The sequence below is a fragment of the Columba livia genome, chromosome 4 (assembly GCF_036013475.1).
Source record: "Columba livia isolate bColLiv1 breed racing homer chromosome 4, bColLiv1.pat.W.v2, whole genome shotgun sequence".
Classification (NCBI taxonomy): Eukaryota; Metazoa; Chordata; class Aves; order Columbiformes; family Columbidae; genus Columba; species Columba livia.
Window position 1 is genome coordinate 35,444,982 of NC_088605.1, and position 18,968 is coordinate 35,463,949.

Sequence of the window (18,968 nt, forward strand, 5' to 3'; positions counted from 1 at the left end):
GTTTCCCAAAGAGAGGCAAAATCTAATGCTAAAATCTGAATGGTAGTCAGTGCTTGTCAGAAAACGTGAATCTGTTAGTTCTAATACTAAGATACATTTGAATCACCTTCCTTGGAGACGCACACATTAGCAGCATACAAATGAGCAGCATGCAGGTATTGAACAAATGCTTGCAAAACTGGGATTAAGCATGCATGGTGGCTTTTGCTTTAGACAGACAACAGCCCCTCCTTCCACAGTCCCTAAGAAATTCCCCTGGCCCATGAAGCTGTTTGAAGAAAGATGTACATGGAACGAGATGGTTCTGGGAAAACAACAGTTAAAAGTTCTGCAACATGAAATTAGAAGTTTCCATAGACTTCTTACCTTCCTTCATGCTTCACTGACTAAATACATAGCAAATAAGTTATGACACTCTGTGGTTAACTTTCACTACACTCTCAAAATACAGAGGCTCAATTCTGAAATGTGATCAATATTCATACCATTTTACATACCAAGGTAATTGGTAAAAATGCTGTGATATATTCTTTGAGACATTTCTGAGGAATAATTTAAGTATTTGTTACCCAACTTCTATAAACCTCCCGTTTCCAAGTATTGATGACAGTTAATGGAAGTATTACATTGTTAGAAGGGTTTCAAAGTGACTTAAGTGAGGCGTATAAACAGGATAAAAATAGAACTGAACATATCACAATGAAACCATGAAGGCATAATTTAGATACACACACAAAATGCCAAGTCCTTTTTCCTCTCAACAAGAGAACTACTAAACCACAAAAGAGTCACATATAGAAAAGCAGGCTTTAACAAAGGGCTGATTTTAAATAGTCTTAAAAATCAGGACTATGCAGCTTTGCAGCAGTAACATACATATTACAAGCATATACTCTAATAAGGCCTCTATTTAAAATTTTGCCACATAAATTTACAAAGGAGATCTAGCTGCATAATTAAGTATGAATGTGGTAAACAAAAAGCTAATAAAAATCTGGGCAAAGACAGCTGAAGTCAATTGTACATTTTACATATTCTTTAACTAAGACCAATTACCTAAGTTTATCATCTATAATCCTGATTTGCACACTAACACCACATGCATGTCAATCACTGTCATCTTCTAATCCAGAAATCTGCATATGTATTTCTGCAATAGGATTAAGATTAATTTTATGAAACTTTACGCAGCATAAACACACAGTAGTCCTGAAAGCAGTAACCCTGTCTTCTACCGCCTCTACTCAGCTCTCTGCATCCCTGCCCCTTGTCCCATCCAAAAGCTTGTGGTTTCCTTGTTACTAGAGCTCACTTAATGTTCATTTTCACTTAAATGTTCTTTTTCACCATGTCAATTTTAACTTGCGTCTATTCCTCAGCCTGTGTTTGCAGCCAGCCACGGTAACTCTTGTGCTGACAAGCAGAGGCTGCAATACAGCAGGAAAACCTACAGCGTGCATGAAATTGTGACCTTCAACTCATAACCTGGCTTCATAATCTGAACCCAGACAGCGCTATGTCTTACAAACCCATCCAGACCCAAAACCTATTTCTGATGCAACAGTCACTTTTTGCTCAATAACACATTTCCCCCTAGCAAGGGCACCGTGAAAATTTCAGGAGGCCAGCTGAGCATTGCTCTTTCTCCTCATCTCCGCCTGCTGTCTTCTTCCCATATTGCCAACCTCAAGAATTTAGCAGTAACAATTCAGGTACTGAATTCAAGTTTCCATGTAAAATCACAGGGTTTTGGAAAAATTTTGTCTCATGGCTGCTAGATTTCTCTTGCTTATTTCACATTCTGGTTGCTACAACCAAAGCTAGGCATCGATACCAAAGCCATTTCATCTTTACACATACAAGCTAGAAAACATCATATTATCATACTGGTCCGAAGCTTGAGCCTTAGAGAAAACGCTTGGGTTTAGTCAATGGTAGGGAAGCCGAACAAGACAGTAATTGTTGGCATATACATATTTGCCACCCAACTCCAAACAGAGTGGTGAAAAGCAGAAGATACAGGAAATTTAAAAAAAAAAATAAATCCATTACTGACTAGAAAAAAAGTGCGCCTTAGGAACAGGGACTACGGAAAACAAGCTCACTAAAGCTGCCAGTAACCATCTGAATATATTTTCATCTTTTCATGGTGCAAAAGGTGAGGCATCATAGGCTTTTTCCCTGCTGAAAGGCCACTAGCAGTTTGCGGCGATAAAAAACCTTTGGGAGAAGGGAGTTTTAAGTGGGTGGAATTACAGGGACTCAGTGGATCCACCTCTGATTGATATGAAACTGAACTTCCTAACATTAATGTATATTTAGGTCTTATCGTGTATGTAAATTCATAAAGGGAATTTAAGGGACAGTTTTAAACAGACTCCATATTTCTATTAGAAATCAGATATATACATCACGGAACGTCCTCTGCCTGAGAGGCAAGAATCTTCTTATCTAGAAAAAATATCTTCAGTTATGTTTTATGCTGTCCAGTCACCATAATTATTGCAATGATTTTCCTTCCCCTTTTACTAGAGAAAAAAACATAATTGGGTTCTTTAAGGAGAAAAGACACCCTGGTGCCATCTGATTGTTTTAGCCTGATTTTTCTAAGAAACTAATGTAATTATGTGAAGATTAAACACAAAATTGCAACATTTGAACCATATCGTCCAAGTTCTATCAAATTTGGCAAAATGCTAGATGTCTCAGATATTAATTTCACAGAAGTTAGAGACCTTATAGAAAAATAAGGCCCAAAGCAGTGACTCTTGAGGTAAAAGCAACCATAGTTTTGTCCCTTTTTTCCCAGAAAGATGGCAATCTAACAGCTAATCACAATTCAGACACTACCTGTCAAACCCACAAGCAGCCTGTTCCTTACTTGGCCAAAACACGTTGAGACAGGCTGGAAGGAACAGCAGACTCTGGAGACATGGCAGGGAACTGGACATCTGACACTGGAAACTAAAACACATTGTGAATAAACCTAGAAGAAATCCAGTTTTTAGGTCTGGTACTCAAGAAACAACCTGATTCATGTTTATGAAGTATTCTCAAGCCATAGTACTTAAGGGGAAAAAATACCCAAACAACACACCACTTGAACAGCCCATACATATAAAACATACACATAGATAATTCGAGTAAGTCAATACCAATTAAATAAAAGGGATGAAAAACACTGCAATTGTTATCGTGACTGGATAGTTTTAACTACCTTGGTAGCACGCAATATAGCAACGTAGATTTGTGCTGAGGTGCCTAAACAAAAGACAGAGCATATCTATTTTCATCAAAATGCCCATGTAATATGATAAACATTGAAATAAAACAGTGAGAAAACCTCCCACCATTTATTCTTCACATAAATAGATATTATTTGTATATGTAGGCTGTCAGGCACACACGCACCCTTTTAAAGGCCTAGTTTTCCAAGCAGATTTTGTGCATGGCTTTTCTGCCCACCCCCAAGAACAAAAGGTCATTGAAAGAAGAAACAAACTCCAATAAAATAAAAACCAGAATAACTGATGTCCCCAAAAAACTAGAGTAGATACAAATTATTGTTGACTCATATTGTAAATTGCCTGTCCACTACAAGCTTTCAGAGTAATGTAACAAGAAAAAAAAAAGTCTTTCAATCAGTGCCATCCATCATCTTGGTAAACAAGTAAAATGTATACTCTGCCATCTGCTAGCTATTAGTCTGTGTAATCACAAAATATCATGTAATGTAATCATAAAAAACACTATTATTACCTACTCTTTCAATTTATAAGCAAATAATTCTATCTGTCAAATGATTTCATGTTAGCATGGGACTTGAACCTTCTGTGCTGCTTACCATCAATCTAGTCGTCAATCTAAGATAAGTCTGCCTCCTGTTTGGTCCTCCTGCATTTGGAAAACACTCAGCACAATAGTATATTTGATCCCAGAAGAAATTGTATGAAGAGATGGGTCAGCAAAGGATCCAGCTGTCAAGGACCTGAAGAGTTCAACCACAAGGGCTATGAAACAGTCACTGCTCTTGTTCAGACTTAAGTGCTGCCAAGAAAGGAGAAAATTCTCATTTCTGAGATACTTTTTTTTTTTCTGCACCATGTTCTATTTAATTTCAATACTTGCCATTAAACATATTTGCATGACAAAGAGCCCTAGAAAGCTGCAAATTTCTTGATTTCCGTCTTTAAAGGTACAGTAGAAGCAGCTTTATTCTAAAATGCTTAAATTAGATTAATAACTTTTTAAAATAGATTTAAGACCAAAACTATCCATTAGATAGCAAATACATTAATGAGCAACTCGCAACATTTTTCTAGAGATATATATTACTAACACATTTTTAAACAATGGTACTGATCTTATTCATAGTAATTTCTCAATGAACTGATAAGCGAAGGTCAAATAAAATGACACTGGCTGTTTCCATCAGCTGACAGAACTTGCCAGAGTTACTACACCACCAGACCAAGCGCAAACAAGGGTTCAGTTGTCTAGAACTCAGATACCTATGCCTTATTACATATTTTTAATTTACAGCAGAGAAATCAGGGAAGACTCCACTCAAGTGGTGCTGCCAGTCCAGCTTGGGGGCCTTTTAGGGAACAAAGTCATCCAAACTCCTGAAATAAGGCTCAAACTCAACCAGCTCTCTCAAATGCATCCATCTCCTCAACCTAACATAATGATCTACTCCAGCTATTTGTTAAATAGTTCTGCAGTTCATAAAGCAGACACTGTTGCAATGGTGAAGAATTAAGAGTTCAAAACTGCACTTAAAAATAACACTACTCACACTGCAAAACCGATCATTCAGAAATTATGGAATTATATACACATGATAGCAAGTGAGATTTCCCACCTAAAACTAAATATTAATGCATAAAATGAAAATTCTTCTTTTAGTTTTATGCATTATGATCAATCTTCAGTTATATAATCACAGATTTGTCACAACATCCATGACTGGTATCCTGTAAATGCACCCTTTGGTATCAGAATTAAAATTGTATCTGCACACATCAATCTCTTATTTTCTTAACTTCCTAAACTGTGTGCATCTATTGTACTTGATTTCAAAATCTAAATTAAATTTATTATATATATATTGCACTTAAGAAATGTAGCAATTACTGCTTTCATAAAAACATGTACATAAGTAACAGAAATGAGATAGCGGTATAAAGTGATTTTCAGTCTGGAAGAAGTTTTGTTTCCTAGGATGCATCCTTTAAGTCTAGCCAACTTGACCATTAATGCCACTATCTTTACATCATTGATAGAGAAAAATTAAAGGAAGTCTCCAAAAGCAAAATGCACTTCCTTTTTTTCCTGGATAAATTCTGTAATTATGCCATGTAGTATATGGCATGAACAAAGGAATGAAGTGCTCCATAGAAACTTAAGAGAACTTCAGTATACAATTGTGCCAATTTTCAGCTGGGCACAGACAGAAGAGAAATTAGTCAGAAAAAAAAAAAATCTTCTGGACTACTTTTTCAATTTCTCTGTGCAATTTTAAAACAGAGACCCTTCTCCTAAACATTACAGCAACATGCATCCTGCACCCTTGTAATAATACCTAAGGAGGAGAAAGAGGGAATGGCTCCAAAAGAGAGACATATAATGGATATGTTTTGTATCAACCCAAAGTGACGTTAGAAAATTGGTGCAAGAGTTAAAGAATATTTCATTTAGTTTTAGGTTTCTTTACAATAAGAAATAGAGTTGAAAATTCTATTCAGCCAGAAAAGTTTGATTTTCTTATGTGGTTAACCTGCAGCAAAATCATAAAACAATTTGTTATCTCCAATTCTAAACTTTTGGAAAAAAAAAAAAATCACTTAACTCATTAAAATATCTCTGTTTTAGTCTATCCAGGTATTGGTTTTCAGAATTCACAACATCTGACCACTTCAGAATTTCTAACACCAGATCCACAGAATCTATCCCAGAAGTTTAATTCCCTTCATTGCCTTTACTTCTGTGTTTTTCAAAGAGAATGAAGAAAAAAAATTTGCTTGACGATTTTACCTCTGTACCAATGGCCAATTCTGTTAATGGTTGACACAATAAAACTGTCAACAGTCTAAAAACGTTTACTAGGCTAACGAGGCCGTGATTTGACAACAATGGCAGCAGAGATAAGCACTGCTCCATTACTTAATGGCACTAATTTAACCTGGAGGACTGGGCCTCAAGATGCAACTACTACATCTGCTAAACTAGCCAAAATGTGTTAGGTGTTATAAATAAGAGCCAATAAATCGATTCTGAGTCAATCAATCGATTTTATTTAGCAAGCGGTAATTAGGCAAAACAGCGCTGGGTGACCGGGGGAAGCTCAGTTCCGCCAACAGGCACCCAAATCAACCTTTCGTATGTGCTTATATACGTTATGCGTTCGTTTACGTGCTGGGAATTTCCGTCTCTGGAACTTTTGTTATCTGTTGCAACATCCGAGCGCTTTGTTATCTGTAACACCATCTGGGAGTCCTATTATCTGTGGCACCATCCGGGAGTCCTGTTATTTATGACACCATCCGGTAGTCCTGTTATTTATGGCACCACCTGGTAGTCCTGTTATTTATGGCATTGTCTTTAACTACTACTACAAGGTTCTACAAAACATAATCAAACTCGCACAAGCACAGTTACTGCTTACAATAATATGCATAATACAATTGAATCCTACTCGATTTGTTCAACATTAACAATTTTGACCATCACTTATTACATTAGGTATGCAAGTTTAAACAAGGTAACACCCAGTTCTGCACTGAGTCAGAATGGTATGGATAGGTGACATGTGATTCAACATAAAATCTGCTTATAGAAAGTGAATAAAGCCAAGAAATTTAGAACAAAACAAACCAGAAGAGCAAATTAAGACTGAGTCAGAACTTGTACTGTGTGGGCATTTCAATCTGATACTGGAGTACTGGATACTCCAGAGACTGATTTGTTGCCCCGTTAAACCTGAGCATATTTTGAAGACAAGGAAATGGAGGTATCTGACTGAAAAGAAGGAAAGCACGGCATGGCGTGCAGAGCCCAGCGACTAAGTGGGGCTGGAGCCACAGAGAAGCCACAGCGGCAAACAGGAGGGCAAGGCACCAACAGCGGGCAGAAAAGCAGGCAGCGAGGAGCTGGGGTTGAGATGGACTACAGGTAGCTAAAACTCCACTTTCTCCCTCCCGCACTGCCCAGTGTTATCTCTAAGACACTTCTGACTTTTTGTGCACGAGTAATTGTCACTTGGCAACATGTATCTGCAATAAATATCAAACTACAATTTTCTAACAAAGAAAAGGCAGCATAGCCAGAAAGTAAGTTATAGCTATTAATTCTCCACCCAAATTTCTGATGTTATCCGTTATATATCTTTGTAATTCTATTATGGCTATGAGTCCATGACAGTCAGATTTTGTTAGAGCAGCCCACTATTTTTAAATGACAGCTCTCTTGCCTAAGATATCAATTAGGAGGGGAAAAAGTTAATAATGCAAGCAGAGTTCAATTTCTTGCTATTGCAGTCAACATTTTAACTCTCTATAACAAATGGCCATACAAGATTTTAATGCTATAACAAATGACTATGCAGCATTTTAACAACCTATTACAAATGACTATGCAACACAACAATATTTCCCCTAGCTTTAGATAAGTAAGGAAGATGAATAAGAAAGAAACTTGGATGCAAGATCAGTATACCAATCATATTTTCCAGAAACATCTGATTGTGAAACCAAAATTGTGCGTAAACTGAGGGTTTGCTTGCATTTCTAATGCATACCTTCAAATATACAAATAATACTGTATATCAGGAAAAAATATTGGTATTCGACATTTCAGATTCAATTATGTACTAAGTTTAGGCAACAGTCTACTTACTATGACTAACTAAAGGAAAACATTTCATGCAGCTAGGTGTTAAAATCAACTGGGTTTGGTAATACATACTCTACCTTTCTCAGCCTCTACTCACATAGCTTCTTGTGATATATTTATGTTAACACTATGTATTCCTAAGGCAAGGACTATCATCTTCATCTCTGTGCAATAAGCAGTGCAGTAGAGCTCCTTTCCACAAGGGTCAATTAGCAAATAAACATGCTAAGTAGTAGTACTGAAGCACCACATCAGTCAAAATCACTGGAGAACATACCAGGGGGAATTAGACAAGAGATCCACTAGGACACTAAGTCCTCTAGCAATCTTTAAACTACATTTTATTAACATTTTTATTATTTCTTGTGTAATACTCAGTCTCAAAGAACAGATATATAATTACATGACAAAAAAAAAAAAATCACTAGGAGAACAGCAGCTGGGTTATTGAAGATACCTAGGGCCTTTCAAGTACTCGAAAGGTGTCTCCAGGAATTCTCAAAAGTCCAAATGCTTAATTCCTACCTTATGCCATACATAAAAATAGGGTCTTAACCCTTGTCTCTTGACGAGATTCTTACTGAAACTCCAAATAGAGGCTGTGCTCTCATTTTGCAAGGCTGGGTCCATGCTTGACAATTCAGCTCAGGTGCTGTGATTTCAAGTAGCTTTTAACAGGATCAGAGACTAACATAAAAATATAAGTGTACCAGGTGGATACCTGTTATTTGCTTTGTCCCTTACAAGGATGATCCAGTGACCTACCAAGTTAACCTTAGGTGAACAAAAGTGCTGTAATATTCCACTAAATCAAAAGACATTCCAACTTCTAGGCTTATATTACAGAGAAATATCACCTTTGTGAAAAGACTTGAACTACTGATTCTAGTATGAGCAGGTATTAAGGGATCTTAAATTAACAAAAAAAAAGTCTTAGAAAAATACATCACAAACTATCGTCTCTCAAAAGCTATAAAATCAGTCATAGTAAAGAAGACAGCTTAATTTTATTTGGAGTATGACATTTTTATATGTTAGGGTATTTCTTAAAATAGTTTTAAAAATAGTTTGTCAGTCAAGTGGTCAAAACTTCCAGGACATGGTACGTGGATGAGTTTTTCTGGAACATGTTTGGAACGACTGGCAGAATTCAGTAGCGAGTTCCCTTAACTCATGGAACACTAGCCATGAAAAGTGATAAAACCTTATGGATATCTTTACCTTCAACCACTTATTTAAATTTTATAAACCCTTAATTAGTTAGAGGGTTACATGAGAAAAAAAACACAACACCTTCCTGCTTTTATTTGCCCTCCAAGAAAACAAATAACCGTAATTTCACATTTTAACTACATTATCTATTACTTTCAGATTCTTTATTCTCCTGGGAATATTTCCATTCTCAAGCTATGCAATTTGGTGAACACACCACAAGACTCTCTTTTTTTCTGAAGCCAGCTGAAAATAATGGTAGTCTATACAGAGGTAGGTGCAAGCTCCCTGTCTCAGCAATAGCATGGAATGAGGACTCATATTACATATTTGAGAAACAGAAAATAAATGTATGTAAACAAAGTTAAGGTAACAGAGCTAAACATTTCAATAGTTACAAAACACTCCATAGTGGCTCAGAAATATCAAAACATGTATAATGCCAACACTGATTTAAAAGCAATGAAGGTATACTACCTGAGTATTCTTTGAGGGTATCAGTTAAAAGCTCTAGACCAAAACATACAGGCTTAATATGTTAATCTGACTCTTACCTAGAAGTAAAAAATGGGACACTCAAATGAGAATTAGGATCCAAAAATGTGCAAAATACACTGCAAACTCCTTCCTGCAGCTTCATAATGAGAATGGTTAAGCACTGGACCTGTCTGCCAAGAGACGTTGTGAAATCTCCACTGTTAGGGATTTTCTGAGCTTAACTTGACAAGACCCTGAGCCACCTGACTCCACTTTGAAGGCAGCACTGCTTTGAGCAAGAGACTGGACTAGATGACCTGAAGAACACCCTTACAACTGAAATTATTCCCTGATTTACCTTAATGTACACTGGAGAACCCCTTAATGAGAGCTGTTAGAATTGCAAAATATACATTCAGGATCTGAATACTGAGTTTCCTAAACAAACAAAAAATTAGTATACTTCCCTGAAAAGGTGATTTCTGGTCAAAAATCAGCTGGCATGTCATCAAGTAAACTAATAGAGATGTACTACTTTGAGAGTTAGTAAAAAAGGACTGCAGATTCTAGTAGCTTAAGGCTCTGTTTGAACAGACTTTGGCACAGTCCATCTCCTTGGCCTCAGCGGAAAACATAGGCATCCTTTCCATAAATTAGGCATCTCAGTGGAGATGATTAAACCTCCTAGGAAGAGTCTGACCTCACAAAATCCTCTTTGCTGCGTTTGCAAAACTTCACAGGGCTCTAACTCTTGAAAGCACTCTACATTGACAGGTCATATAACCAGGAAAATGAGTGAAAATGATGGCACCAGAAGACACAGCAATACCAAAATTTGTTTTTTAACCTCATCTAATGTTTAAACAAATATATGCACATGCAAACAAAACAGTGTAAAGGTGCACCCATATCCCTGTCTCATTTTCCTCACCAGAGAGAACAAACTGCTCAAGCCAAAGTTATTCTGTTTCCAAACTCCTTTTAAGGTAGCTTTTACTTTCTGTCAGGGAGTTTCTCAGTTCCCTTGAAACCAGATTGCAGAGATTCCTCCCTTCCCCAGGGTGTTCCCCAAATGCTTTGGGAAATACTGCTCCCATTACAGTTTTCAGTTCTCTTTGTATGATGACCCCTAGATCAGACTCACAGATGTCTTCAAAACCACCTAACACATAATTAACTACTTCTGAGTTCAGATGTGAAAAAACAGTTTGTCTACCCCATAGCTATTCCTCTGCCAAGGATGCTTCCTTTAAAAATGAAGTTAAATATTATTAGGTGTAAGCCCAGTGAAAGTTTTGCATGCTACCACCTGTGGGGTTTATTTCCCATGGTGTTTTCAGCCCAACATTTGTACATCTTCCATAGCCCAGTATCAAAGAGAATCAGTATGCGGAAGACATCAGATGACCTGACACATCACAGCATCCTTTCAGCCACACACTGATGAGAATCAAAAGCACACCAGAGCCTAATGAAGTTAATGAAATTTTGTAACAATTTAAATCAATCCAAGTCACTGCTTCTGTTGTCCTACCCTGTTGCCCTGCCTACAGAGTCCCCCCTTTGCCCTGACATTTTAATGATTGCAAGGTGCCCTGTTTCAGAAAGCAGTCACAAGACTGCAGGAAATAAGAGGAGCTTAAGGTTAATATTTGCTCTGAGCAACTTCTGAACCAGCCTTGCATGGTTTTATATAAGCACTAGCAACGATACAACAGAACAGTGCACCTCTGCCTTATTTATGGCTGAGAGCAACAACAGAACACCAACCTCACAAATGTGATCTATAGTTAAAAAAAGGCCAAATATTTCTCACTATTTTTTGTAGTCATAGAAGTATTCAATACACCTATATCAGTATCCCTTTCCTAAAATATAAAATCACTGGATACACTGTGACTTCTTGATTTTTAAGTTTTTCTATAAGTATTTATTCACTGCCTAAATGCCAATATTTTTGGCTGAATTTCAAGGCAGCTGTTCTTTCCAAGTTGAAATGGAAGTACGGAAGCTTTTTAACCCTCTGGTTTATATCTGTAATCAAAGGTCAGGAAAGAATACAATGTAAATTTATCTATTACACATAGCCAAACTGAAATATTACTTACAGTCTAAGACACAAGACTAGAATTTTTCCAGAAACCTGTAATAATTCTATCAGGCTTATATTTTAAAATATTTTCAAATATATTTTTTTAAAAACAAACTTGACAGGTTAATGTCAATCCCATTATTTCAAATATTCTTTACATGATCTGAGAATGTAAGACATTCAGTGTTGCACATCAATTTAATTAGTCTCCAAATCATAGCAGTCAAATTACAGATGCACAAAAAAACCCACTGTGCTGCTAACAGCATGCTAGGTCATCAAGTTTGTTATGCATTTTAGGAAAAGTTAATTTTCATCTAGTTTATATTGTACTATAGTCTGATTCCTCCTCCCCTGTCCACAACGTAGCTGGCATAGAAATTCTTCTATGAAATACCAATTAGATTGAATAAATCTGCATGTGATATTTTAGCACATTTGAGAGATGGAAATCATTCTTTAAAATACTCTGCAGCATCATATGGTACTTTATCCATAGTTTCATCATTTGTACAAAATAGCTTGCAGTGATTTGTTACATGATATTCTGAAATACTCTGCAGCTGTAGTGTGCAGAACTAAAAGGTCTCTCCTTTTTTCAATTACTTATTAGGATCTCAGGATTTATTTTAAAAGTTTAGTAGAAAATCCACTTAAAAGGCTGTCAGGTTCTGGCCAAATCAGCTTCTGTTGAAGGGGGAAACAGTCAGACAAAAGGTTAAAGATGGATGTGTAAAAAAATCATTTCACTGTTTCTCTTTAGGTACCTGTAGCTCTTGGAACACATTAGGAGATGGGTATCACCTAGAGAGACTAATGTGCCACCACTTCCTTCATTAAGAAGTGCAGGCAATGACTTGTATTTGTTTTAGCATTCAATGCACATTCGATACGTGTGTTCAACTCCTTTTATTTTTTTTAAAAAAGATCAGCCTGACAGAAGCTGAATGTGAAATACCAACAACAACCGATTCTGGAACAATCTTCATTTGAAAAGTACTTCTAATGTCTCCATCCACAAAGGGAGTTGTTTCTGCTCCTCCCCATTCACTTATCCTTTCTATTGTTGCCTTTGCAAACAGAAGCATGAAATTCCTTTCAAGATACACTGGGAGTGGAAAGCCTTCTGGATTGCTGTTGCCAGGCACCCTGCATGTTGCTGCACGCCACCTCTAAAATGCAACACACTTTCTTCCTTAAATACAAATTGAAAGTGCTCGGCACCACTGAAAAAGACTGATATATCCTAAACCCAGCTTTTTTAGGTCTCAGTTATTTTTTCTTCTGTCTATACTATGAGGATTCACAGTCAATGTGATTTGCAAGCCGTAAGGACACTATGGTTTGTACAGCAGATAAACCTCCTCAGGTTAGCACCTGCAGTTTAAGGTGAGACCACTGCCTGATCTCCATGCCTCTTCCCTGTGCTTGAAGGTAACAGCCCATAGTAGAAACAGAGCCAAATGTACCACAGCAAAGCTACCGCACTTCACAGCCCTACATATTAATTCAGAATTTTAGAAACTTGCCAAGATATCACTGAATGAAAATAATTCCTTGATGACAATGCAGTCAGTGAGACCCTCTGCCACATGCTGCAATATTCCACAAGCCAAAAGGCCTATTGTTTTTTTCCAAATTGGAAATAATATTTTCCATCATCTTGCTGAGTCAATTTAATACTGATAGTTTTGCAGTCTCACAAGAGTGATATGAACTAGTATTAATTTCTTTGAGGTAATATTGGTATCAAGATCTACATGAATAAATCATTCTGTCATCATAGATAAAATTAATTTTGGATACTTTCATTAATACTACAAACAAGATACAGAGATGAAAATGAGAAGAAAAGTGAATACTAGTGAATATATCTGGCTAGAATATAGCTTACAGATAAGCCACCTAAGTTCTGGCTGTGCAAATTGCAGATACAGAACCTTACAAATAAACTGGTAAGAACGGTGGAAAAATGCTATTTAAAGACAACATAGCATCCTCAAATATTAGTTGTAAACACACATAATAAGTAAAAAAACCCCACAAATTTACAAACCTTACCAAAGGAATCTGAGTTAAAACAGGAAAGACAGAATGTTGTTTCAGTTATTTTTAAGATTTTGTTCAAACTTTCCAGCATTGCATAAAGTAAACCAAAACACACATTCCCCCTTAATCAGTATGCTATACTTGCATTGTCGTGTGTTTATTCTAAAACTAACCTAACTGTGCACATGAAAAGGTATGTAAGTGTGGTTACATTTTCCAGTGGTATGAATCCTTTGTGGTTACCAAGCAAGCAATAAATTTTATTATTATAGTGATAAAGTTCATGTATGAATCTTAAAAAAGATGGATGACTCCTTTTTTCCTCAAAGGGGAGTTCCATTGTTGCAATAACGATGACTGGCAAAATAATCATGCCATCAAAAGCCTTAACTGATCAGCTGGAATTCAAGATCTGTCAGTAAAGCTGCTTGCAAAGGTTACTGAAAATGTGTAAGATCCTAGCAAAAATGGCATGAGGAGATTATGACAGATTTTCAGACAGCTAATATTTCAAAGAAAGTTAAGTGAAGTTTAAAAAAAAAAAAGCGAGAAAAATTATTCACCTGTTCCATATATATTGAAATTTGAACTTTATGTTAAAGTATACGTTTGTATACTAGCATTAAAAATTGATGAATCTTTATAGACATATATCTGAAGAAGTATCTAGCAAGCAGTATGAACAACAACAACACTTGTTTTAAATGGACCGCACATTTAAGTCTTGGAACGTAGCAGTTAAAACCAGCAAAAAATACTATGCATTGGTTCTTGTACAATAGAATTTATTATGAAATTCTACCATGCACAGTGTTTTTGTGTACTTGGAATAGTATTTCCAAGGAACACTCGCACAGAGAATAAAGTTCCACCCACTGCATCTGAACACTCACGGATTAAGGTAATGCTTGCAATGGTGTTGCAAACAAATAAGAAACCTGCTCAGCAGTTACTTACAATGAAACATAAAATATCCCCTCTAATTTACAAGTATAAAAAGACTCAGTTATAAGTGAAAATACCACATACAACTAAGCAGAATACTAAAAAGCTACTTTATATGTATTATTAACAGCAATATTCAGCTATTTAGCATTAAAGAATAATAACACTAAACCCTCCCTTGGAGATGATTATTTTCATTGTTGATAGGTCAGTAACTGAGATTTCAGAAGTTAACCTCTGGCTAAAAGACATCAAGTCTTTTTAGGTCATGAGGTCCTACTTCTCAGAAGACAAGCATAAAAGTCCTAAAATAACAAGCACACATACAGGTTTCTCTTAATTTGCCCTGTTGGATTCCTATAATAAGTGCTTAACAGCTCCATCCCCAGAGCAACTCTGCAGTCATCAACAAGACCATTTAACACATGATTTAGCAAACATATTTCCAAGATTTTCACTTACACGTGCTACACAACACTGGAATTAACGCAAGGCAATTTATGGACAATATCATTCTTGCCTTCATATCAGATGCAAGAAGAGAAAGAAGCTGAATTTACAGGAGGCATACAGAAGTTGCAATGCTATGGGACCAGTCTCCTCCTCCCCAATTTACTGTGTTATGGGCAATCAATCAAGCATTGTGCCCTGTCTTCCAGCCCAGAATTTGGGTTTGAAGGAAGATGATGAAAAAAACCTATTCAAAATGTAGTAGCATTCACATATAGCAGTGCTGAAATTCACACTGTTTGTAATATTCACAATAAAGTATGCAGCCATCTTTCACAAAATAAGCCACTTTGTTTTCTTTACCCCACTTAAAACTCTCTAACTGGGAACTTGAGAGACATGCGGATTTTTGAGTAACAGCTCAGCTCCCTGTTATTATAGCTTGCCTTGTGCTCTAACACCACCAGTTAAGCATTCCAAACTACACAAAGCGCAAATGTGAGGTGGCATGCTAGTTGAAAACACAGATACCCAGAAGATTGCAGAGACTGGTGGATCAAAACTGTTTGCCTGCTCTCTCTCTCTCACACTACCCCTCCCACAAACTCATATGAGGGGAAAAGCTAGCCTGCAAACTGAGAGGTGCGAGCCCCACAAGGCAGGGGGATCCCAGGCTTTCCAGGAAGAGCATTTCAGGTCTACTTTGGCATTGGCTTGACACATCTGCTACTCACCTTGTTCCATGTCTGATATTCTCACCAGGAAAGATAGCATTGTCTTTAACAAACTTGATGCAAGACTGAGGCTGAAGTGACAGTAAATTAAGTAAATGAGCCTGATCCCCAGTGCCTGAAACATTTTGCAGTGATCTTACTACTGTCTGATTACTATTTTAATGACCTCTCTTCCTCCTCATCTTCTCTGCACTTGACAATCCCCATTAAGTCTGTCTACATAGCTCTTACATGATCATGCTATTTCTTGAAGGACTATGCCCAACAGAGAACACATAACTCTAGCTGAACTCTTAGCAGTACTGATTAGTTTACAGATCTTGTAACAAACTTCAGCTCAGCCTTAGAGTTGCTCGCATTTTTTAACCCCCCGGAGCTGTAAGAAAATGGGTTCTACTGTAACCTTACAAATTTTTCTCTAATGACATGGTAGTAGTGGTCAGTATTTGCTCACTATCCTGCATTTATTTCATTTATTCCACTCAGAATGGTCCACTACTCCAAATAAACAGTGTTTTCTGAATGGCAAAATCTGTTCTTCTACCAGACTGAATGTTACTTCATTTTGTTAAGATTATTTGGTTCTAACCTTATACTAAAGCACTGATGGTAAAGTTCAAAAAAGCTTACAGTCTCTTCCACCATCTCATGAAAACAAACAAAACTTCAGTAGTGCTGGAGGTCACCATACAAAACCTAACTGCATAACACCTTCTGTATAGGTAATGAACTGCTCATAGTTCCTTTGCAAGTGGAGTTCTCCAAGCAATGCTGAATCCACCTGGAGTAGTTTTTGCTGCAGGGGAATGTTGTTGCTCATTGTTATTTCACATCAGAAGTCATCAAAAGTCTTTAAAAATCCACGCTGATCAGAAAGATCCAACATGGAAGGAAGTTAGGTTGGACTGGTCTTGCTTCCTCCTGCCAAAAAAACCCACTCAAACCTTCAATCCTCATTTGTATTTTAGGCATACTCATTTGTATTTAGGCATACTCATACATCATACATCATCATCATCTTGACATGTCTGTTTCTAGAGACAGTGTAAAATTACTTGTGTATGTTATTATAATTTTTAGTCTATTGGTATCTCATCCTCCAACAGTTCTCAAAGACCACTCGTTACAACTCTGAAATATTCATAACTAGGAGGGAAGGTTTAAAAAAAAAAAATGAAAAGAAAACACACACACAAAAAACCCTCAAACCAATATAGTTTCTATTTCCTCCTCTTGGGGGGGGAAAAAAAAAAAAAGAGAGCAGGAGGTGGGAAATTTGGGAAGTTACATCTTAACATCTATTAACTTCAGTTTCCAGAGAAATGCAGAAGTAAATAGTGCAGGATGGATAAATGACTGAGCTGCCATCTGCTGCTGTTCTCAGTTGCTCTTTGGAAACACAGCTACCTCAGTGAAGTGTTTGCCAAATACTGGAGTAAAGAGGGCAATATATAACCTGAGGGGAGCAAAGTAAAGCTTTGATATCCACTTGTCTGCAGGAGTTACCTACGGCCATCACTTTTCTAATCCCAAACCAGAGAATCTCTTCAGATAATGTAAGCGCCATATGCATTCTGGATCTGCATCTCCCTGTTTGATGCTCCTACACCTGCTGGTACACACAGCTATTCAAACAGAATGTTTCTTTGTCCAGAAATGTTCCTACTACCTTGGTAAAATAACATCAACCTGTATGGCAAAATTTTTACACCTTTGATCTGTTTCAATCTCCTTAAAATGCAACTAATAAGATTACAATCTTACTTCATAACATACTGACTATAGACCAGAAAAGTGTAAACTCTTTTTTTTTTTTGCAAAAGTATTTTTCATCTACTTCTGTGATATACATTACTAGCTAATTTACTACACAAACTATCCAGAGATGTCATGGCATGGCAAAAATTTATTATTCCAGTAACAAAGCACACTCAACTAGCTGCTGCCTTAGTGATTGATAGAGGAAAAAAAAAAACCACCTAACAATATTTTATTCACCTATCAGTTTCTTGCAAATGGCAATTACCCAAGGAGTAACCTGAATCACTGTGGTAACTATAAGCACTTCACAGCTTCACAGTTTGGCCTATTGTCTATTATTTCTTACCAGTTCCTGCTTCCCGCTCCCAGAGAATGACACCAAGAAATCCTGAGACACTTCGATAGTTATGAAACACTGCTGAACCAGCAGCATCACAGTGCGACAAACACGTGCACAAACAAACAAATCCACCTAACTTGATTGGTTTTCCCCAAGGTCCTATTTAAAAAAAAAAAAAAAAAAAAAAAGTAAAAAGCAGACAAGAATATATACAAGCACAGCCAGCAGAAATATGGCAGAACGAGCTTCATTTCTTTTGCCTGTTATTAAGGGGTCATATACATCAGAGCCTCCACAGCTCTCACTCAGAGCTCCTTTTCCTTTCACACCAGTTCTCAGAGTCCACCAAAATGCAACTATTCTGGTTTGTTTTATATATAAAATACATTAATACTGTACTGTAAGTCAAGTATGCAGATCAGATAGAGAAGAGGAGGCTTAGAGGTGACCTCATCACTCTCTATAACTACCTGAAGGGAAGTTATAGCCAGGTGGGGATTGGTCTCTTCTCCCAGGCAGTTAGCAATAGGACAAGGGGGCATGGGCTTAAACTCTGCCAGGGGAAATTTAGGCTGGATATTAGAAAGAAATTCTTTACAGAGAGAGTGGTCAGGCATTGGAATGGCCTGCCCAGGGAGGTGGTGGACTCACTGTCTCTGGAGGTTTTTAAATTGAGATTAGACATGGCACTTAGTGCCATGATCTAGTAAACGGACTAGAGTTGGACCAAGAGTTGGGCTCTGTGGTTCTGTGATCATTTGTGTAATTTACATCAACTTAACGACCCAGTTTAATTTCCATTACCATAAGAATTACCTTTTCTGAATACTGCTTATTCACACTATTTGTGAGGGAGTAATACTGGATGCCCCTTCTAATTTATCTAAGTAAACTATATAGAAGAATACTATTAAAATGTCTAGTTCAGAAACAATGACAATTTCTAGACAAGAAAAAAAATGTTGCATTCTATTTTTTGGTCAAAGGAGTCTAATACAAGAGTAACTTTGCAATT

At 36.9% G+C, this 18,968-nt stretch overlaps 1 protein-coding gene across 30 annotated transcripts in view; it reads right to left on the reverse strand.

Annotated features, from left to right (window-relative positions):
* TENM3 (teneurin transmembrane protein 3) overlaps positions 1-18,968 on the reverse strand; it is a 1,347,463-nt gene that overhangs the window by 350,494 nt on the left and 978,001 nt on the right. Inside the window, exon 1 of one of the 30 annotated variants that reach the window (XM_065061260.1) lies at positions 3,845-4,042. The exons of the other annotated variants lie outside the window; for them this stretch is intronic. The gene's annotated coding sequence lies outside the window, so the exon portion shown is untranslated. Of the gene's footprint in view, positions 1-3,844; positions 4,043-18,968 lie in introns of those variants that run through there. 30 annotated transcript variants of the gene reach the window in all.